This window comes from Strix uralensis, chromosome Z (genome assembly GCF_047716275.1).
Source record: "Strix uralensis isolate ZFMK-TIS-50842 chromosome Z, bStrUra1, whole genome shotgun sequence".
Lineage (NCBI taxonomy): Eukaryota > Metazoa > Chordata > Aves > Strigiformes > Strigidae > Strix > Strix uralensis.
This window is the reverse complement of record NC_134012.1, coordinates 61,566,296-61,591,178: the sequence shown is the minus strand read 5'-3', so window position 1 is coordinate 61,591,178 and position 24,883 is coordinate 61,566,296.

The window sequence follows — 24,883 nt, the reverse complement described above, 5'->3', positions numbered from 1 at the left end:
TTAATTAACTGGGGTTATATACAAAAGTGCTGTGTAATGCCATGTAGTTTATGGTTAACTGATATCTAACATATGCAGGGAACAGCTCTGTAGGGAATGCACTTTCCTTCTAGTCATCAGTGTACAAATTTTGAAGATTCCAGTGGTTTTCACTGCAATATGGTTAAGTGCAGACAAAACTGATTCTGATCTGTGCATTCATACTGGGTTCACTCAGCATAAAGGGCATAGTCCAGCTATTGTTTGACCAAATAGAACACTTTGTTAGGTCAGGATTTAAATAAGGAATATGGGCCTAAACTACATAAAATTTTGGGTTACTGTGTTTTTTTGTGGTATTTGGATATGTATGAAATCATGCTACTTTGAAGTGACTTAATAAAGGATTATATTATCCTTCCCAGACTCTGATTCTAAACTTGGTAAACCAGAGCGTTTAGAGTGTCATGGACTTACTTAGATTGTGTAGTGAGCAATCAGGGACCTGGAGCCCAGTTGCTTTCTTAGTAATTATGTGTGGCCACTGAGTTCCTGGGCAAAACAGCCTTATGAAATTTTCATTGAGGGGAGGAACAGTGGTTATATTTTCAGCATGGTGTGAAGGAATTCAGCTGCATGATTCCAATTAATGTTAATAAGTGTTGTGCATGTAAATGGCTGTGCATTGTCTGAAAATTTACCTCTTGGTGTGCTTAGAGTAGAACAGTATGTATTTGAAATCATCCTTCCTTGAAATAACCTGAAAATCTAGTGAATATGGGGATGGTGGGAAGGCATTCAGAAATACAAATCATAAAAGAACTAGAAGGAACCACAGGGAAAACAAAAAAGCAAGGAGAGACAAAGCAGATCAAAGAGATGTAAAGTCAAACAGGATGTGTTGGAAACAAATGAAGATGCTAAAAGCTTAACAAACCAGACTACAGAGGAATCACAAAACTGTATTTCATTCAGGTCATCATTAAAGAAAAGCATTGTGTATCAAAGCACCTCCTCAAAACCAGAAGTCTCTTCTGCTGCTGACTGACTCTAAGACTTCTCCTGTAGTTGCAGATAGTTGTGAATCATGGTGTGCAGAAATGCATACAAGTGCTTCTATTCTTTAACCACAAAGTAAATGATAAGACATCAGGTTGATCCTCTAGACTTTCACATTGGGAAGTCTAAATTTGTATCTTTTTTTTTTTTTTTTTTTTCCCCTTGACACAGAGATTAGGAGTTTCACTGTCAACCTGTTGAAAGAATCACAACTCACGTGCTTGCAGTACAAGCTTGCATTAAACTGATCTTTCAGGAAACTGACATGTTTAATCTCTAGGACCTGTGGGGAAAGAGATGGAGAAAAAGGAAAGCATGCTATCTTTATTTACTCACATTTGCAGAGTAGGGTGATTTTGTCGATCATTTGCACAAGGTGGAATTGCAAAAAGAGCCTGTAGTGTAGGCGAGGCTTTGACCTGACTGAACTGGAACAGTAGAAGAGCTGCCAGTTGTAAATGAAAAGCAAGTTTGCCAGGTTTGTGGGAACAACTTTCTCTTTATAAACACCAAATATTTTATTCATTTTCTGTGAAAAAGTGTGTATATGAGATTATAGTCGGAAAGGCTTGAGATAAAAATCCTCTGTTATTAATATTTTATATCCAGTATTCCAAGGAAAAAAGTACTTAAGTTTGTTGAACATGCCAAAAGATTCTAAAATAAATACATTTCTAAGTAAGTGGTGAATTACTGTATGCTTGTGTGGTATTTATTGTGATGTTGCTAATCAAAGCTGAACTCTACAATAATGTTCCTCTCGGTAACCACTATTGCTGTAGTACTGCCCCACATTCTGTTTAGTGCTTCCTTTATAAAAAAACCCAGAAGGTTCCTGAGAGCCGTATGAGTTTGAATTAATCTATTTGACATTTTCAGTTTTGAGCTCAAGAAAACTGCCTTGGGATCTCATTAAGAAGTTGTGAAAATTGCTTTCTTATTTGTCTATTGTTTCTGGTAGAAAAACTGTATTATGATTTTGAATCTCCACTCTAAATCTATTCTTTATCTTCCTTCCTCCTTTCATATTTGTATACATGTATCTATATCTGTCTATGGACTGAAGCTACCATGAGGGAGAGAGAGAGCTCATAATTAAACAGTAACCACACACCTCTGTGGTTGTCAGGGAAGAGTTGAAGACTTCTGAAAGAGCAATGACTATGTTACACACTTGCTTCTGCAAATATACTATAGTGGTGAGCCACCTGCTGTGTAGCTGGTATGGCGAAAGTTTTAGTTCTGACTTGTTTGATCTGCATTATGGTTTTACTTTAGAGTTTTACATTAAAGAATATAATATACACCATTAGTCTGTGGCCAGATTTAAACAAAATGCATCAAAAATTGAGAAATAACAAACTGAGGAGTCTTGAATGATTATTGTTTCTGTGAAGCTTAATCTTTATCTTGGTGAGAGACTGTGTTGTCTCGACATTGCTGCTGCACCACTACCACTACCTGGCCTCAACATCCTGTCGCCGTGAAGGAGTATGCTCTGAAGGAGACGAATTGTCCCCGAAGAAACACCATATCTGCCTGAAGCCAGAACAACAACATCTTTGTCAGTGCCTGCTAAGCTGCGCTTGCGCACGAGCCGTGTGGAGAAGAAATCAGGGTGAGGAAGGCGTGTGGAGTCTGAAGACACCACAGGCGGACACACCCCCCCTCCTTGAGCACGACCACTGTGAACACCTGGACATGCACGCATGAAGGAACACAGGGCGTCACGTATGACAATGAGCGGACTCTTTGGAGAAATTGTGGGGACTGGGACAATAAAAGGACTGCGTACTCCTCTCTCAGGGCTCAGAGCTGGGATTTCAGGAGAGACCGAGCAAAGAGGACGTCGCTGGATTCATGGTGTGGCACCTGATTTTGCTGCATCTCTTCAGTTTGCTTGCTTAGGTATTCTGACTTTTTCTTTCTTTTTCCCTCTGTTCTATCACTGTTATTGTTTGTTACAGGAAATAGAGTTTACAAGGTTGTATGGCATCTAACCTTGTTTGTGTCTTAAGTTCACTACTGAGATCCTTTAAGAACCCTCCCTGATATTGGATCGGGACATGCCTGACAAGACAATCATCAACTGATGAACGAAAACTAATGTCACGAACCACAGAGATGGTTTGAGAGCCATGATTCACCTATAGGTCAAAGGACCGACTGAAGTGCTAAGGCTTGGACAATAGGCCCAAGCCAGAGTTGACCTATAGATGAATCCTGTATATTTTATAACTAATAACCATTGTGCTAACAGGTATTATACTAAGTTATAACAAACCAACTGTTCTCATGTAAAAGGTGGAAATGTTGAAGCCTGAGCAACAGGCCCTGAACCGAAACTGTTAACTCAGTATGTAATCCGTAATGATATATGCATGGAGGATGTAGCTATGATGAATGTATCTCTCCCTTCCTTTGTATATGAATAGAGTAACAGAGTCATGGAGACAGGTGTCCGTCCTCGAGGCCTGATGTGAGACCTTGCACATAATCCGATCAGATAAGCAGAGAAATTCCCTTAGTTTCTCCCTTGAGCCCTGGCCAGGCTCTGGGGGGAACCTAATGTGAAATTTAAAGCAGATATTTCTGCCTGAAACAAAGGTGCCAGCTATTCTGGCTTGCTGATTTTTAGCATATAAGGCTGGGCCCGCTCACAGCGACTTTGGAAGCCTCACCCATGGGTGGACGCACCGCGTAGGATTTCCCACTTGCCAGGACAGGCTCTCTAAATCCTCGCTGTAACCGGGGCTGCCCAGCGACTGCGGATCTGGATGATGGTAAAGTATGCAAGTGGTGATGGATCTTTCTTAATCACTGTTCTCTCTCTCAGGTAGTAATGATTTGATGCATTACCCTGTATTTTCCTATTTGTTTAAGTGCACTATTCTGTCTTTTCTTACTGTATGTTTTCTGTATTATTCTGTTATATTATTTAGTTATTTCTAGTAAAATAACCCTGCTCTTTTCACTCTGGTGTCTGAGTTTAATTGATATCCCTAATCAGCAAAACACTTGGAAAATTATCAGACTAGAATTTTTGACATTCCAGGCTTAGTGAAATGGGACATGTCTGTTTTATTTTGGCTATTTGTTGGGAATCTTAAGTTTTGCTATATGGGAAATAAAGTATAGCCTCCCTATCTTAGTGTCTTGTTTCTACAAGAGGCCAATATAAGATTTTTCTGAGGAAAATAATATATTCATTATACCTCCCATTGTTTGATGTGTCTATATAGGGGGCTAAATTTCTTCCTGACAAAAACCAGTAATTATTTTATATACTGAAGCATGTAGATTGACTGCCCTTTTAGTTTTATTCTAGTTGGTTTAGTGTAACTATATATGCTATTTTTATCCATAAATATCAAGTATTTTTTTGTATCTTACTATCTTCAGTAATGTCTGGTGTCACTGAGTGCCACAAATTAATTATATGTTGTGTGTGTGTGAACTTCTCCCACCCCATCATTTATCCATTTTAAACGTGTAATCTTTTCTGTCAGTTAGTCATATGGTTAAACATCACCAACAAAAATAATGAAAAAGCTCTGTTTATTATTAGTTAGTAAAAGCCCAGATTTCATTCTCTACTGATCTTGACGGGATAGTGTATATACCATATGTTCTGATTACAACTCTAAAATACTTGTAAACGCTGAAGTGTCAGTGTAAGACTAGCAGACATTTTAAGAAAATGTGCTGCTATCACATGTTATTTGATCATTGTTCTAGTGCTAAGAAAGTGTCATCCAATGAAGAAACAGAAACCTAACCAGCATGAATAACATGTACAGTGAACAGCTCAAAGACTACCCACAAACTTACAATTATTCATCCAAAGAAAATTCAGCTAGCAGCTGTGAATAATAGATACATATTTGAAGAAAATTAAGATAAATTTTATTCATTGTTTACATCTTTCAATATGAAAGGTATATTCATATAACATAGTAATTAAAATGTTAAGTACTATTCTTCATTCCAGAAACTTAAATTTCAGAACAAAGTTGATCTAACTGCATCACTAGGCAAACCATATGACTTGTGTCCTATGAAAATAACAAATCTAAACTATCAAATGCTTACAATAAGCTGTTGGCAAACATATTCCAGACTAATTTATATTAAATACAAATATTTGTTGAATGTCAATACCTTCAGATATACATGATCAATCTTATACACCAGAAGTTGACTAGGACATTTTGGGTGAAATAATTTATTCAGATGTGGCATTATTCTCTATGTCTGGTCATTTCAAGATTTTCTTCATCTATTTAATCAGGTTATAGAAACAAAATCAATTGAGAGACCTCAAAATAAAATATATTTGCATAGTTGAGCTGCCATAATGAAAGAAATGTCAAATTAATGCTTTCAAAGCTAAACTCTGTGTTTAAATTTGTCATTTACAAAGTATTGTAGTTTAAATAAAACTCAATGCAGCTAGAGGCTGGGGAGAGAGGAAGAAGAGACAAGGAAGGAGAGGTGGTGGGGTGACGCTTATGTTAGGGACTGCTATGATTGCTTTGAGTACAAGTGTAGTGAAGACAGGGTGGAGAGTCTTTGCGTTGGAATCAGGGGGAAGCCCAACAGGGCAGATGTTGTAGTGGGAGTCCACTATAGGCCACACACCCAGGACACAGAGGTGGATGAAATATTCTAGAGGGACTCACGATCGCTTGCCCTTGTTCTTGTGGGAGACTTTAACTTCCCAGACATCTGCTGGAAATACAACACAGCAGAGCGGGACCAGTCTCAGAGATTCCTGGAATGTGTAGAAGATAGCTTCCTGACACAGCTGGTGAATGAACTGACCAGAGAAGGTGCCCTGCTGGATCTCCTCTTTGTGAACAGAGAAGAACTTGTGGATGATGTGGCGGTCAGAGGACAACCAAGGCACAACGATCATGAAATAATAGAGTTCTCTATTCTTAGAGAGGCCAAGAGAGGGGGCAGCAGAACTGCCATCCTGGACTTCAAAAGGGATGACTTTGACTTGTTTAGTCACCTGCTTGACAGAATCCCTTGGGAGATCATCCTGAAGGGGATAGGGGTCCAGGAAGGCTGGACACTCTTTCAGAAGGAAGTCTTAATGGCACAGGAGCAGGCTGTCCCCAGGTGCTGGAAGAGAAGCCAGTGCCAGAGACCACCCTTGCTAAACAGGGAGCTTTGGCGGCAACTCAGGGAGAAAAGGAGAGTTTACGGCCTTTGGAAGAAGAGGTCAGCCACATCACAATGATTACAGAGATGCTGTGAGGCTATGCATGGCGGAAATCAGGAGGTCTAAAGCCCTGCTAGAAATTAATCTGGCTTCAGCAATCAATGACAATAAGAAATGTTTCTATTAGTACGTCAACAGGAAAAGAAAGACCAGGGAGAGCCTCTCTGGTCTAGACGCAGGAGAAAACATGGCAATAAGTGATGAGGAAAAGGCTGAGGTGCTTAATGCCTTCTTTGCCTCAGTCTTTAAAAACAATACTATTTGTACTGAGGGAATCCAGCCTCCTCAGCCAGAAGACAGAGACTGGGAGAACGACCTCCCCACAATCCAGGAAGAGATAGTCAGTGACCTACTGCATCACATAGACATACCAAGTCTATGGGACTGAATGGGCTACACCCAAGGGTGCTGAAGGAGCTGGCTGGGGTGCTCGCCAAGGTGCTTTCCATCATTTACCAGCAGTCCTGGCTGACCAGGGAGGTCCCAACAGATTGGAAATTGGCCAATGTGACGCCCATCTATAAGAAGGGTCGGAAGGATGATCCAGGAAATTACAGGCCTGTCAGCTTGACGTCGGTGCCCGGGAAGCTGATGGAGCAGCTCATCCTGAGTACCATCATACAACACATGTGGGACAACCAGATGATCAGGCCCAGTCAGCATGGGTTTATGAAAGGCAAGTCCTGCTTGACAAACCTGATCTCCTTCTATGACAGGATGACCTGCTTATTGGATGAAGGAAAGGCTGTGGATGTTGTCTATGTTGACTTTAGTAAGGCCTTTGACACTGTTTCCACCAGCATCCTCCTGGCTAAACTGGCTGCTCGTGGCTTGGAAGGGCACACGCTTCGCTGGGTAAAAAACTGGTTGGCTAGTCGGACGCAAAGAGTTGTGGTAAATGGAGTTAAATCCAGTTGGCGGCCAGTCATGAGTGGTGTCTCCCAGGGCTCAGTTTTATGGCCACTCCTCTTTAACATCTTTATTGATGATCTAGACGAGGGGATCGAGTGCACCCTCAGTAAGTTTGCAGATGACACCATGCTGGGTGGGAGTGCTGATCTGCTCGAGGGTGGGGAGGCTCTGCAGAGAGATCTGGACAGGCTGGAGCGATGGGCTAAGGCCAGCTGTAGGAGTTTCAGTAAGGCCAAATACTGGGTTCTGCACTTTGGCCACAGCAACCCCTAGCAGCACTGCAGGCTGGAAAGCTGCCAGTCAGAGAGGGACCTGGGAGTGTTGATTGACAGCCAGCTGTACATGAGCCAGCAGTGTGCCCAGGTGGCCAAGAAGGCCAATGGTATTCTTCGCTTCTATCAGAAATAGCATGGCCAGCAGGGACAGGGAAGTGATCTTACCCCTGTACTCGGCACTGGTGATGCCGCACCTCGATTACTGTGTTCAGTTTTGGGCCCTTCACTCCAAAAAGGACATTGAATTACTCAAGTGTGTCCAAAGAAGGGCAACGAAGCTGGTGAAGGGTCTGGAGCACATGTCGTAAAAGGAGTGGCTGAGGGAACTGGGGTTGTTTAGTCTGAGGGAGGGAGGCTGAGGGGAGACCTCATTGCCCTCTACAACTACCTGAAAGGAGGTTGCAGAGTGCTGGGTATGAGTCTCTTTAACCAAGTAACAAGCGATAGGACAAGAAGCAATGGCCTCAAGTTGCACCCAGGAAGGTTTAGGCTAGATATTAGGAAGTATTTCTTTACAGAACGGGTTGTTAGGCATTGGAATGGGCTGCCCAGGGAGGTGGTGGATTCCCCATCCCTGGAGGTGTTTAAGAGTCATGTTGACATAGCGCTTTGGTATGTGGTGTAGTTGGGAACTGTCAGTGTTAGGCTAATGGTTGGACTAGATGATCTTCAAGGTCTTTTCGAACCTAGATGATTCTGTGATTCTGAGAAGATAATGCTTTTTTAAGTCCTTTATCCTAATCGGGTAATTCAGAGATCCTTTTAAGAAGTGGAGCTTTTATCTTAGGTAACTAAATTCTAAGAAAGTGTAATATTCATATATTCTGGTGACGTACCAGGAAGCCTATGGTATCAGAAGACTGTAGAACCCATAGTCAGCTATGGTTTTAGACCATATGAAATGAGGCCGCTTTCTGAATGTCCACAGAGACTGTATCTGGGTGGAGATGGGTGGGACTATTATCAGTTTTCCCATTTTCCTACAGCTTTCTAGAGCTAATGAGAAATCATGACTCTGCGTACAACTATTTGCCTTATATCTCTGGGGTGAAGACCAATACAGTATTATTATTGTTATTCATATCTTCTCAAGGACCTCATCCATGTTCTTCTCTTTCAATTATAAAAACTGAACCTTGTCTTCTTTCCCATATGCAGCAAATAGGCAGTGAATTTGTGTGCAATGTGTGCCTTGATTGTCACTTTGCCTCCTGTTGTAATGATCCCAGGGAGATTTCTCATGTTCTTTTTTTTTTGTCTTTTCTGTCTGGCATAAGTAACTAGTCTTTGCCACTATTTTGTGTAGTCTTATTTTATATTTTATTCATTATTCTCTCTTTACTTCATTTAGACTAGTCTTACAGGACCTAAAATAATAATGGTGGTTGGATTTTTTTTCTGCCCATTTCTGTTATGCTCTCTGAATATGGGAATCACCACATTCAGCTGAAGACGGTGAATTCAGTGTGTGGTCTACCAGATAGCACTGGATGCCTGTTCTAAATGCATACTACTTGTAATAAAATACAGTGAGGACCACAAGGGACCACTTCTTTCCTGCCAGTGTGCTTGAAGACATTATGACTGCTGCAGCCTTTTGCAGACTTAAAGCCTTGAGGCACAACTTCTTGTGTCTCTCCTAGTTCTGCACTGCCTGCAGTAGCCCTAATTTAACCCTTAATGAAGTAATTGTAGTGGTCACCTCAAAAGGTAAGTTGGAATTTAAACACACAGCAATTCTTTCATGGAAATTGCTGTTTATTGGTGGCTTGTAGCAGATGTTATAGAGAAAAGCACCAGAGGACATGAAAATTTTGTTCACTAGCATTGTATTCTCTGGTGAATAACTACCTTGATTGTTAATTAGTTTTATAGTACACAAAGCTGTTAAATGCTGCTGCTACTGAGATTGATACAGTGCTGAAATGAAGGCAATATGTGATACTTTCATCTCTGGTTCAAATGAAAAAACAGGAATTAGAAAGGCAGACAAAATGAGAATTGTTTTCTTTACCAATCTTTATTAAGCCCCAAATACCTTCCATGCATGATAAATAACCCATCTGAGAAGAAAATGTCTGAGAAAGTGCTTGTTATAACTGATTCAATTCAATGTTTTTTATTTTTTAAAATGCTTTGTTACCCAAAATAGAAGGTACAGACACAGTGAAGGCAGTATTCAGAGAAATATCAATGTTCATAAATGCAATCAAGTAAGCATTTCCAATAGCTTTATTTGAACTCCTCAGTTTCTTTGACTTTGAAGTGGAAACTTCTGTCAATAATTTAATTTTAAATGCATTGGCATTACTGCCAATCTCATTCAAAATTCCAGAAATCCTCATCTACAGACCTTGTCTTTCTTTATCAGTGGAACCCTGATTAAGGAACTCTTTGAGTACCTCTGCTTTTCCCATCCTCAAAATATGACCCAAATATCTTATAAAACCAATCACAGAACAAATACTGGCATGTATTATGAATAATACTTTAATTATGTTTTAAGGATATTCACATGCCTTTTGACAAACTAAGGCAACAATGCCCATAGACTTCCTGAAATATCTTCATCTCTCTAATACCTTATTTTCAAGCCATACAGGCTGAATGGTTTTTCCATGCATGGATCTTGTGCAGAGTGAACCACAGTCACTACATGAGGTGGTGGCAGTTTGTTTAGTCAAATGGTGTTTTCTGTTGTGTGAGAGAAGAAAACTCCTTCATTCAGAATACCCAGTGGTATAGTATGCCAGGTTCTCCCACAGTCTGCCTAAGCCTTTGACTTTGAAATGCTATTGTTTCGTCAGATTTTTATTCCTCATCTATCTTCCTCTATGTAAAGGCTTTATCTAAAAAATTAATTTTCTTTTCCACTACATATCTACATGATGCTTTCCTGTCTCTCTGTTAAAAGTACTGTCTCAGACTCCTGCTTTCTAAAATTGATAAAAAATGTTCCTGAGCATTAGCAAGCTAAATCTGTGATGAAAATTGCAGGTGCATAAGGAAAAGGGATCTATGATCTATTCACCAGCTTGCTGTTTTATAAGATCTCATGTTCTGCTGACAATGCATATGCTTTTTTTCATCCCGTGGGACTAGAAAATGCATTATGATTTGTGTCTATGAAAAGAAATTGTTTCTTTTGTTATCTTCCCTTCATGCATGTTATTTCTTAGTTGTTTATTAAAAAATCCTTGGTCACTTTCTTATATTGCTGCCTGTACTGACTTGCTATGAAACACAAGTTCCATATACTCATGGGCAGGCAGGAAAGCATTTTTTAATGATAATTCACTCCTCAGTATGCAGATTTGTATAAATTACTTTTAAATCCTTTCTAGATATGCTGCTGGATAAAAACCTGATATCCCATATGTTTGTGGAAAAGGGTACAAAATATCTGAGCTGGATTTATGACCTTACTAATTTTACAATAATGAAACTTACATTTTCCATTGAAGTTCATCCTGTGTCTTCTATTTAAGTTACACTAAGGTGATTTTTTTTTATTATCACTGGCTTCACCCCTTTTTGCTAAGGCTTCATGACACTTCCCCTAATCTGCATGTGTGAAAACAAATTTTAAAAAAGATTACCCTTGTTGTCATTTTGAGTCACCAGTCAGATGTAGCAAACGTTTAATAAAATTCATCCTCCTGTTCAGGGCCATCATGGTGTCTATTTATTATTTAAATGTTATGTAAGCCCTTGAAATTAGGTTAAATTTTGTGTGTGTTTTGTGCATGAGTGAATTCATCCATTTTGAATGTACATCTGAAAGTAAACACTCCTTTCTTTTTCACCACATTATAGGAAGATTCAGGATTCAAGCTTCAATCTACCAAGTGTGTCCTTAAGCCTCATTGTTTTCTAGATTCTCCCAGATTGCAGAGTGCTATGAATGGTTAAGGACCAAAAATTTGTAGTACTTGATCATTTTGATTAATGAATTTGGATGCTCTGTCTGGTGAGGATGAGTGGAGTGTTTCCTTAGGGTATAACAAAGAGTCTCGACCTTTGCATGAAGAGAAGTAACACTGACGTCAGCTCAAAAAAAAGGAGCCAGTCTTCTAGGCTGGAGTGAAGTCACTGACTATTTTCTGTCCAGAAAGCAAATTACAATGAAACATGATACACAGAAGAATTCAAGTAGCTGTTAATTTTAGATGTCTAGAAGTTTTAGTTATAAGAAAGAATTTAATTAAATTCAGTAGAAATACAGGGTAGAAAAGAACAGCTGTTATCCTGGACTGGTGGGATTCAGAATTAAGATTTTATAATGTTAGAGTAGAACATTTGGGAATTTTAAACAGTAAAGAGGGCTAACAGAAATAAGGACTGTATGGTGATTGGCACCTTCTTGGATACTATCAATGTTTTGTCAGTGGGAATCAGGAAACACGAAAAAGGATATGCTTTCAAAATATAGGCCCAAATCCTGCTTGTAATAGACTTTATGCCACATGTGCTCTCAATCCAAAAGACAGTGAAAACTTGGTTCAGCTTCTGGAGAAAAAATAGCAAAAAGTTGTTCTGTCTTCCAGTTATTGGGAACAGAACAGTGAAATAAGTCTTTACTTGTCTCAGTAAATGTGCTATCAGGATCGGGGAAGTAACTGTCACACAGTTGACTGGGGAAAGAATTATCGTCAAGTTGAAAGACTTCTTCCACATTCAAAATGAAGGAACAGAAATCATTGTACATAAATACCTCTGCTACTTTCAGGTTTGTGTAATTTCCCAGATAGACTTCAGCAACACTTTGATCTGAAAGAAAGACAGAGAAAAATCAACACACACTGAGAAACAGACTGAGAGTAAAGCCACTAGAGGGCCTTCCAAAAGCCAGTTTAGAGAAAGAGTGTAATATTAATGGCTCAGGAAGTGAGCTTTTACATTGCTTTTACAATATAGCAATAAAAACTCAGCATTAGCAACCAGCTGTGGGAATGTTAAGCTGGGACACATTAAATTGACAGCTTAATATTTATGATTTTGGCTATGAAAGATTCAAACCTTTACAAATTATTTTGTGTTGCAACCATGAGCAAATGCAGCTCAGTGTGCAAAGAAAGGTTTTTGGAAATGTTTATCAGCATAAGCATCATACAATATTTCAGCCACTTAAACCTAAACAATTAACATGTAAAAGGCTAGATCTGGGCATTCCGAATAGAATAATGCTACAGCTGAAATGCTGTAGTGACCTGAAACTTATAGTGCACCCAAGACCTGGATTTTGGTGTTCAAAGTGTGAACACCTTTGAACTTTGTTTAGTGTGAACTTCGCCTAAACTTTCCATCTATACTGACCACAATATCCTTTTTGTCCTTGTAGCAGCTATGCCTGCACTGCTAAAATAAGGACCCAGTCCATATTTGTTGCATAAATGAAGGTCTTTGCAAAACATTATCAGAAAGCTATGTAATAAGTACAGAGCTTTTGATTTTGGAACCACCTCTGTATTGTATGTCATTGCACATTTTACTTTTATTCCTGGGGAGACTGGCAGAAAGGCATAGCCAGGAGAGCACTGAAACAAGGAAACCATGAATGCAGATAGCAAATTTGTCCTCAGATGCAGCCTCAGTACCACTCCAGTGTAGGTTTAGCTGAAGACTCCAAACACACTGGACAGGTACTATTCCAATGTACATGTTTTATAACAATTATTTAAGAAAAAAAAAAAAGACCAAAAATTTAAATGGTTCTTTTTGTAGTATGTATTTGTAAGCACTCATTTTGATGTAGGCATTAAGTAACATCTTCCCTCAGTATGCTAGCCAACATAAAAAGCTTGACAATCAATAAAATTGAAGAAAAAATCAGAATCTTATGAAAGGTAATGAATGAGTTTCTGATGTTAACTTTGAAAATCTAATAGCTTTTCTTTTAAATGTCACATCCAAAGACTTAAAGGAAAATTTTTGATTAAAAAAAATTAACAAAAACCCTCTGGCAAGGTACTTGCAGGATTTAGCAGTAAAATTCTTTAAATTGGAAAAATGTTTATTTTTTCATCCCCAAGTTCCCTTACTCAAAATAATAGCAGCCTTTGGTTCACAGCCTAGGATCAAATGGAGAATCAAGTAACTAGCACTAACTGGATGTAACTGTGAGATATAGTTTGTACTGCACAAAGATTTAAAAAAAACCACAACAGAGAACCCATAAAAACTTTTATTAATTTGATAGCCTTGTAAAAGCTTTCTATAGAAATTAACTTTTAGGACTCTATCATTTATTTTCTCATAACAAGGGTGAATCGATTATTGAATGGTTGAATGCACACAGTGCATATTGATCTGTTCATGCATAGCAGCTTTCTCCCAGCAGGCACCTTGCTGCCTGTAACATATTTTAAATAAGATTACTACTCGTTAAATTACAATGACCTGGAGCAATGGTCAGCAAAAACGAAATTGCCTCAGTTCATCATGGTTTGGACCTGAAAAATATATATGGCTGAATGCTTCAACTTCTTGGATTTAATCAAGTAAAAGTGAAAATTTCATACCTATATTTGGAAGTTACAGAAGTGCAAGAAATCGTTTATTGTAGTTTTAGAGCATTGTAAAACTCAGTTTAGATTAAAAAAAATCTTTAGCTGATGTGTACACAGGGTCTATGCTATGCCCTGTTACATTGGCCTCTGCACACGGGGTACTTTATTTTGATTTCAGGCACTGCTGATCTGGTGGCTAAATCAGGTCAAGAACTTCCAACTAGACTGTTAGACCACATTTGTTGTTTTTAAATTTAGACATAAACACAGAAAAAGGACATAGAAGTCCAGTTAAATATACAGGCACTGGATCAAACAATTCATGGAAGCTTTGCTCCTTGGGGTCCTAACACTGTAGGTGAAATCAGGTATTTAGGAAATTAATGTTGTAAATATCAAGTAAAGATCAAATTAAAAAGTGGCTATACTGAAATGGTCACTGCAAAATGGATGTGTATTCCGTTCTTAGTTACATTTTACAGCTGCTAATTTGCTCAAAATCCAGTTTCAGTAAATTTAGTATGTATTTATGTTGATAAGAGGAAATTCTTCACAGAAGACAAAAACCCGAAGTAATACATCAACAAATGTGTTTCTGTATTTTGGTGCACTACCTTAGTTTTTGGTATTCTGTTATGAACAAATATGAATATTGTTTGGCAATTGGAATTCAGGAATAGCTCTCAACTCTGTGATGTTTTTGTTAAACTGATGTTGACAGGATTTAGTTTTTCATTTAATGTAGATAACAGTAGTTTACATTTTTGTAGAAATCTGATGCAGGCATATTACCTCAAAGAGACTTCCTTCTGCAGTGGAAATTAATACCATGGTCATTTATGAGCATGAGTTACAATGTGTGTGGGAAAACATTCTGATTTGGATGGACTGAAGAAAGTGTATCTGGTACATGGCAGTGCCCGAGTTGTTTGCAACGTTGACAAAGTTTAATCTTTGCTAAACAATATTAGATTGTAAGTCATAATTTAGTTTCAAAAGAAGTCAGCATTTATTATTAGCCCCAGTGATTTCAAAAGCCTACACATACTCCATGTTCCACTATAGGACTCCTGGTGGAAACTTCAGCTGATTACAAAATGTGAATTATGTAGTGGTAAAGAAAAAATACAGAGAATTCCAATCTGAATGCTTTTATAAATTTACAAACCTGCATGCAAAAGTTTCACAGGTTTAGGAATTTCCAGCCTTTTGCCACAGCTTTTCAAGATCGCAAGCTGGTTTCATTTTCACTGGATCAAACCCTAGAGAACACAGAGATTCTCACTGACATCCCTCTAACATTCCTCTTAAATCTGACACAGGTTTCTTGCTCCTCCCTTGTGAAGGCCAGATGATGAAATGGGTCAGATTCCTGAAAAATAACCTGACAGTTATTAAACTTATGTGTATGTTTCATTATATGGGCTCATAAATACTAGTGAAGGTACAAGGGAGATGTAAATATGCTGCTGGGGATTCACATGGAATTGCACCTTAATATTCTTTCTACCCTGTTGTGTTATTAAACCCAATTTCCTTTCCTTTAAACTGTCCAATAGATGTCTTCCAAAGTACTAAGCTTGTAATAAGGAAGCTTTAGAGAATGTTTTTTATAGGGTGGAAATTTTAAAAAAAATTTCCTTTTTTTTTTCTCTACAATTTTTTAAGGCACATTAATACTATTCCTGTAACTTTGTATTAGCAGAGTGCATTTCAAAATATAACCAGTTCAGCATGTATACTTTTCTGGTCTTCGTGGATGTTACCTAAGGGTGTTTGCACTGATTTACACATTACAGCAAGGGTACTTGTCACACCATAGTCAATGTTAGTACCTTTTTATGGGGTTGATATTTCTTTTTAGAAAATATTGTAAACTACTTTTTCTCCAAGTGAATGTGTGTTCAGAATTTGCACATGAGGAGGAAGTGTGGAGTAGGTAATATATTGCAATTCACACCTTTGTATGTCACTTTTCATAGGCCCTATATCTGCAGATGGTGAGAACTCCAGATGGGCAGAATTAAACAAAAAGATGGGTCCTTCTTCATGCAATGTCCTAGTCAAGACCAAGATAGGCTGCAATACAATGGTAGATGGACTAAAGAGGCAGTCCTCTGAATTAAAATGGGAGTGTATCATCCACATCTATAAAAAAGAACAAAGTTAGGATTAGATATTTCAGGTCACTCAGAAACGGGAGCTTCTGCAAGACCCAGGGTAACATTTGAAATATTTGTCTTAATGTGAGTTTGTGTGTAATATTTGTGCCATGTTTAGCAATTAGACTTACAGTCTTGCTTCATTTGTAATTGCATCTATAAATTTCTAGGGGTCCTCTGTTTCAAGCTGTCATTTTTTGGGGTGGAGTTAATGTCCAGTGATGATGAGATGCTCATGGATTTCTCCAAGAGATTTTTTTGAAACTTCCCATAAAACACCAAGAGCTTGTTTCATGTTTTCTAAACAGAAATTCATTGAGACAAAGTGAATTATTGCATTTTGTACCCAGGTTGAAAGAAATGACTCAGTTTCTTGTTCTGATTAAATCACATCTGATTTTCATCTACTCTCTCCAGTGGCTCTTAGCTGTTTTCACATGGAGTCCTCATTCCTTCTCCTTACAATGGAAGCTATGCAGTGGCAGTGGTCTTTTCCTCCCCCTCTCTCTCCTAATGCTCCCAGCACACATGCATACTTGCTTGCATGCTGTTTTACACCCTGCTCCTGGACAAAGTTTTGCCAGGTAAAATTATATGAGTAATTTAGGTAAAATTATATGAGTAATTTATATTTCTTGCTTGAGTGACAGAACTGGAAGCTGTCACCTATTGTTTTCCAGTTAACTCAATAATAAATTATCTCTGAATTTTTCAAGAGTAAATTAATTGCCTAATTTTTGAGATATTTTAAAGACAGACAGAAACTTGAAGTTGTTTGCAAAGACTACCCTTTTACCAGGAAACCAGTGACGAAACCTGGGAAATATGGCACCTGGATTCAAACTCTCTTTCAAAGTGAGCTGAGAAAGAATTTGGATCTTATGTATAACAGAAGAACATTCAAAATGTCAAGATAAAGAGAATTGTAGAAAAATCTCTCACCTAGAGTGTGTTGAAGATGTTCTATGTACCATTCTGCAGTCACCGTAATAATGATCTTTCTGGCAAATACATATTTGATCAATGTTTAAACTAATGATTTAATTTCACATGAAGATTTAAAGTTGAGGTTTGATTGAGGAGAGTGGAAAGAAAGAAAGGAAAAATTTTATGCCGGGAACATTGTCCCTTTCAGTAAATGAGACCTCTTTCATGCAAGTATATTCTGTTCCATACTGGCATTAAGCTTTTCTCTGTGATCTGCCAACCACTTCTGTAATATTAGCCTGTGGCTTTTGAAACTGTTTTCTACAACAGTTTTAAACAAATTTCTCAGTTTTAGTGGAAATGATTCTGGATTTCCCCACACACATATTTCTAGCTGTGTGTGCAAGCATCACAATGGATGAATGTATCACATTGGATGAATGTATGATGGTTAGAGAGTGAACATCAGTTTCCTTGCAATCACATTTTCACCTGCTCATGTGTTACACACCTGTGCCTTGTTGGTAATACAATTGTTATTTTGTCACACATCAAATTGCTCTTGTAACTGGTGAAGTATGTTTATGTCGGTCTGGGTGTTTCTTAATGGATTCTTTCAAATTTTACACTTCAGAATTGCTCTTGCTTTCACACTCATATTTTAGCTTGACTAGTCCAAATCCATATGTCATGGATACTGCAGACACAATGCCATTAGTTGTATCTAACAAAAAGGTTTGTGGAAAGTGGAATGATTTGCCCAGTGAGATTTAATTCAAATTAATTACCTACCTTTATTCTCCTCTAGACAAGCAGTCAATAGCACTGTTTGGAAAAACAACAGAGGAGAGTTCCCATAGTTTCCAGTCTGCATTGCACATATTCCAAGATGGGGGACTTGGGTGTTTGCTGACTTCATGGCTGTTAGATGCACGGCAATTTTACATAACACATGTCTTGATTTTAATGTTTAATTCTGCTTTGTTACATAGCTTGAAGGCTTCATTTTAAATAAATATTCTTAAGAGTTGATGAAGACTTTGATTTTAATAATGGCAATCTGTTAATGTAATTTCACCTTCTGCACTTATTGGCTGTTTTCTACTTTTGTAGAGCCCTTTCTGTTAGTTACGATGAAGCCTGTGGTGTGTTCTGCAAGTAGGCTCTGAATATGTTTCTTCCTCTGCCCTACTGTATCCTAATTTTTCAACAGCATTATTTCCTCAATTACAAATAAGTAATTGGACCTAAGTATAGAAGTTTGAGATTAACAGATGACAACACGAATGCAAAGTAAAGAATTAGTACATACGTTTACATTTAAATGATCAGAAAGATAAGGACAGAAAGTGACTGTTTAAGTGCATAAATATATTAATATAAGTGCAAAATTATTTTTATGCTCATGAATCTGATCATTTCCAGTTATAGTCCACTATGTATTTATATATTCATATGTGCCAGAAAGGTACCAAATTTTTATAGTACTGAAGAGAAGATGGGAGAAAACTATAACATTCACACATATTCCTTAAAATAAAATCTTACTGGAAATCTTTGTTGCTCTAGGCTTTTAATTTCATTGGAGGATGCCCCCATCTAGCCAAGGGCATTCTCCTAGGGGGTGGCAAATGTGGGATTAAACATTTTGGTCTATAGCTTCTTCAGAAGCACTGCAACTCTTAGAATGATTTATAAAAAAGTAGACTCATTATCTCCTCCTTTGACTACATATAAAATGTATGTGAAGCATGTGCCACTGATTCTTGAATGAGGCATCATCTTACAGTATGCTCAGAGCACTCTTCGATCAGGGAGTTTGGGTTGATTTGGTATGAGGCTGCAACAAAGTAGGTCAGAAACAGAAATGCAAACTTAGCTGAGGTGCCTCCAGGATTAACCATAAACTATTATTTCAATTATTTCAGTTGTCTAACCTAACTTCTTGCTTTTTGTTCAAATGAAGCATTTAATGTGAGATTTAAGCAGGTATTAGGTCTTGTGTTCAAAATGAAATTCATGTTTAGTTGCCACCCAGACCAGAAGTTACTGAAGTCTGTGCTTACTCTATATTTTGATGGAATTTTGAACATGTCCCACTTTAGACTAAGAAACTGACTGTCTAGTTTTTTTTGTGGGCTTGACTGATATTCAGAGACCAGGTATTTCTCCACTTGAGTACCTAAAGAGTACCAGTCATGTATGTATATCCTGTCAAAATTCAATTCCTCAGACACTATGCTTATAGTCACCCTTGTCTTCTAAGAGATGGCCAGAAGGGTAAATAATGGTGCTGGTGCCTCCTTTTCTATAATTTCCATAGTTTAATCATTCATATAAGAAGCAGGCGGCTTTGGTCTATTTCCCTCTTCTCTAAGAAAATCATACTTTGATATCTGAAGTCCTGGGTAAGTGTCCCAACCACTAAATTATTTGAAAACATGTCAATGTCTCCAGGATTTTTAAAGTTCTTTGCATGTAAAGGCATAGGCACCTCCTTTTACAAAGGTTTTCTTGTAGTGGATGAAGACAGCTCTGAAATCATAAAGTACAGAAAAATTAAGATTTAGGAAACTTTGACCCTCCACATTTTCCTGTGTGATAGTCGTTTAGACACATTTACATTCAATGTATTGATTCAATTGTTTTGGATTACTGATCAAAATGTTTGCCATTTTGGATTTAATTTTGGGGCATCTGACTCAGCCTATACACTATAAAGAGGGTACAGAAACCGTAATACAATGTTATGGATTTCACTTTGGGCCAGAGGACTTGAAATTTAGGTGTCATGGAACCTATGCTGAAGTTGTGTAGGTCATTCCTTGAACCTAGTTTGAATTAATTTTCGTCATGTTGAGATTACTGGTGTGACAACAGCTGATATGTAGCAGTATCTTGCAAAGCACAGCAGTGCAAAGACATCATTGAATGAAAGAATTCCACTAAAAGGTTTGAAACAAGTTGATAGGGAGGTTATACTGAGAGGAGGTTATGCTGTCAGTTATTTCTAAACTACCATTTATGATTTATCACCAGTGTCTTCTTTTTTTTTTGTTTGCATAATATTGCTAAGCTGAAGTGGCTTTTGACACCTCCAGTACTGGTTATTGAGATGCTTCTCTCTCTCACTCTCTCTTATATTTTAGAGGGAGGCTAACATACCATTTCATAGGCTTCAGTTAGAGTGAAACACTGCAGCAGGGACAGTAAATTAAATCTACATGACTTGTTCCCTTCATTTCTTGTGCTGACTGACAGTTCAGTGGCATGCTGATTTTGAGTTTTGCTGCTCTTTATAAAGGTTCCTTCCTCCATTACATGTTGGTGGCTTTCTTTTGCCTGAGTATGAGCAGATGCTTCACAGATTGTTGTTTTAACTAAAGAGAATCTAGAGCCCACCAGCATCTGCTGACATCTTGGAAAGGTTGGTTTTGATCATCTTTTAGATCTAGAGTGACTGTTTTCTTATTTAACAGAGATTTTGAGAAACTCAGATCAGATGTTAGTGTATTACAGTGGTAATGCTTTGACATCTCTTTCCACATAAACATCACACAGTGTCATGCATTGTACCCTATTAGGATAGTGATTTCTGAATGATGATACTTTTCTGTGTGTTTAGTGGATGTCATATTCCACTTTCTTCTTTTCCTCTAAGGCCTTGTGTGCTGGTTGAAATTTTTTTTATTATAAACTTGGTTTCTGTTGCAAAATGCATATGTGTTGAAATAGAAACATTTAACAGGTAAATCACCAGTTTTGATGCCTCTTATCTCAAAATAATTAAAAAAACATCCCTAGCAGTTTTGGCATGGACAAGATCTGATTTTAATGTGTAAACTGAAGAATAGTCAAAACTAAAACCACTTGATTTGTGCAATTTAAACACTTCTTCCATCCCTGTGTTTCAGTTTAACATCAGTGGATATTCTCACTCATTCCCTTTAGTGTATTTTGACATTTCAGAGATTCTTCTGGTAGAGTAGAATGGCTTTCCAGTCTCTTCACTGCAGTGACATCAATTCTCACAAATTGAACTGTGGCAGAGAACATTTGCAGTTATTGGAAATCATCTGCCTGTACTTTTAAATTATTAAAATGGCATGCATTTTGCTTTACTAGTCAGCATTCTCACAGATAATTCAGACTGCTGTTCAGGAGTTACTGTAATCCAGGAACCATTCTTGGTCATTTGCACATGGTTACTCTGTACTGAAAGCCTGGAGAGTTGCACAGTGGAGGTTGTGTGCCAGTTAGCCTAAGGTCAGAGACCAGTTGTGGGCAACTTTAATTTAATTGTATTTTACAAGTCGATTATATTACACAAACAGTTCTGTTAGCAGACAGAAAACTATGTGGCTGATTTCAAGGTTTAGTGATGGAAAAATTTCTGAGTGCTGCTGAAAGCCAAATAATACCTGAGTCAGAATGATATATAATGTTGTATAAAGAAGAACATGCAGCCTGATAAACTCAAGGAACTTTGTGTTTTGGGTATTTTTTGTTTGTTTGTTTGTGTTTTTTTTTTTTTGGGGGGGTGGGGTGGGGTGGGGTGGTTTTTTTTTGTTTTTTGTTTTTTTTTTTTTAATGTAATATGGAACCCAACCTCAACAGGCAGTTCCTGAGTAAACAAAAAGTAGAATGAGTCATGTAGCAAAGATATCATGATGCCACTGTTACCCCACATTTTTCAGCCAAGTTTTGACATTTCCATCAAAAACATTTAGTTTTCTTTTAACTGATGATGAGATAATAAAAATCTGGGGATTGTACTAGTTATTTTCCATGGGACATATTCAGATGTCTCTGTGGTATTCAGTGGTCTGCTGACAGAAATCTACAATAAAAAAGGGCAAATGGACGAGCAGTTTAGGAATGCTTCTAAATCTAGCATCCCTTCTGAGTGTTTTAAAGCAGGACTCACCAGAAAACAGCTGTAGTAAATATATCACAGTTAGCCTAAAAGAATTTGTTTTAAATATTGGTAACTTCTGATCTGTATGCATTTCTCTTAGTAACCAGACAATTTTTTTTGTATCACTGACTCTCTGTGGCAAAGAGTTCTGTAGTCTAGTTACTTGCTGTTGTTCATCAGTTTAGAATTTGTTGCCTTTTGGACTCATGAAATGTAATGTTTTATTCTGGCTATTTTGTCTTCTAAGTATTACTTTTAACACTTATGTAGTACTGAATGTATAGAAGAAACTCTCCGTGTTTTGCTACAGTTCATTCCTGCCTTCCACTCTGGTTCTGTGCCAATGACTTGAATAAGACTCCTAGAAGGTATTTAACAGCTGCTCTTGCTACTGCTACTTGGCAGGCTACAGCTTTGAGCCGTACCTTGATGAAGATAATTATACATTGGTCTTATAAATAGTGGGTGCCTCATAAATGAGTCGGTGTTACAGTGTTGCTGCATGTAATATGATTATTAAAGTAGCTGGATTTTCTTAATAAGATCAAAAGTCTACACAAAGGAGTACCTTAATAAAAGGACTATATAATGCTGTAATGTTTGTTCCTGCAATTCTGTGAGAGAAAATGTTATGTGGTTGTTTTCAGCTGAGGGGAGTATGTGAAAGATTGATAGTGCAAATTGAAGGATTGGGCTGTAGAAGTGTAAGCTCAGTAGAGCGTCATAGATCAAATGAAGTTTGAGCGTCATAATTCTCTGAAATAATCTTTCTGCAATCTTTCTATTTTAAGGAAAAAAATGACACATTTAAATGTTTGTGGGAAACTGTCACCTGCTATACTGGTAAAACTGACTTAGTTTACAAAAATCCATCTTCTGGAACATGGCCACCCTTTGACCAGTGTGTGTTCCCAAATTAAAAATCATGCCATTAACTTATGAAAATTAATGACGATATGGACGTCACCACACACTTAGGGTCCCTCTGTGGATCATAAAGATTTCATGTCAAATAACGGGAACAGTGATGTCACATTCCAAGTGTGTTTGATAATCTCTCTACACTTAGGCTGTATTTCCATGGTTGATCTAACTGTGGCATTTTGTGCCTACAGTTTTGCATCTACACTTGACCTTGTATCTTCCTCTTCCCTTGTATGGGCTTTTCTGCCTGTCAGAACCTTTTTGAAGAAAGTTTTTTAATACTAATTATCCTTCTCTTTTTGGTTGTGTTAATTTTCTGATGAGTTAATGTACTACAACTTCTCAGATAAAAGTCTAATTTGTATAGGTGGAGTACCAGGGAGATGGTGGTAGCACACAGCAAGAATGAAAATGCAGGCTGGACAGCAAAAACCAGCAGTTGGATCAGTATAGAATGAATGCCAGAGAGACCCAGCTTTAGACAGCTAGAGTATTTTATACATAAATTATTTCAGGGATTACAATATTGCTACCTTGTTGTCTTTGATCACTTAATAATCAGTGTCTTATTAAAGTGACACAAGGGAACAATCTGTATTGTATAAAACTGGTTTTATTTTTCCTTGTCATTAAGTTGTGCCAGTATATTGATTCTCAAATGACAGTAATTTCAAATTACTTGTATTAAGAAAAAAGCAGAAAAGGATTATTCTTATTTGTTTGTGTAAGAAATAACATAAGCAGAACTTGACAGGAAAAGGCTGGGATTCTGGCTGTCATTTTTTGCTCTCTGTAGCAGACAGGATGTGTGTGTGCTTGTGTCTGTGTTTCTGTATTTGTGTGAAAGTTATTAGGTAAATATTCCATGTTTTTCACTGGAGACTTTCAAAGGGAAAATGTACTACTGATCTTTGGAAACTAGTTTATCAGACTCTGTTATCCATAATGGCTGGTAGGTTGCTTGGCAAAGTGGAGTTTACAATTTTATCTTAAGGAAGCACAAAAATGAATATTAGGAAATTTGGTTCTACTCCAGGCTATTTTTCAAACCTATTGCGTGACCTGGCAGTACACTGCTTTACCCTTTTGTGACTCCCTAATCCTTTGCATATTAGACCTTTATTATTTTTCAAATGGTCACAACAGAGTAGTACCTTGTACACTTCCTTAAAGTTTACAGACCCTTATTTCCATGGATAACTGTTATCCACATCAAGATTCCTTAGTTAACTTTCCCTGACTTGAGCTCTTAAAGCCAAGTTGAGAGATTTCCTTTTGCTATTCAGAGACATGATTCAAGTCCCTGCCACATATGTGCCCTGCTGCCACCCTGGGATCTGCAGAGGTTAATTTAGGTCATAATCTGAAGACTGCCCAGGACTAGCTGCACAGAAAGAACGAGAGTAGGAGAGCTTTCATTTGTGGTCCCAGCCTGAATATAAATTTAAGAGCAGTTAAGTAGTTGCACAAATGAATCTCTGTCATTGCTGCAGTAATGGATTTGCCATTGTGTTCTAACTGAACTCTTGTTTAAGTATCACACTATCACCATGGTACTGCAATATCTGAGGATGTGAACAAACCCAAAATTATAAAAAAGCTTTTTCTTTTTTTTTAAACTGTTTAATCATGCAGCAACCCAAGGCAAGAAAGTGCTGGCAGAACTCTGCCTGTGCTTACATGTATTGGTTTACTTTAACATAAAAAAGAAGTTACTGCTTGAAGATTAAACAGTACATCAGCAGATTCCAATCCAGATCGTGTTGTCATCTTTAGTGGCAGGACAAATGTTTTTTTCTAAAAAGGACCTTTTTTTTCCATGGAATTTGGATGTATCTTTTTATTAGCAAGGACTCTAGATAATGCTGGCCAATGAGTGAGAAAGACTTATTTAGAGCTCCTTTCAGCAGGATCATCTCAGATTGCTAGACAATGAGGATTGGTATGTCCTAGGACTAGAAGATATGTGCATAGAACATCTGCTAAAT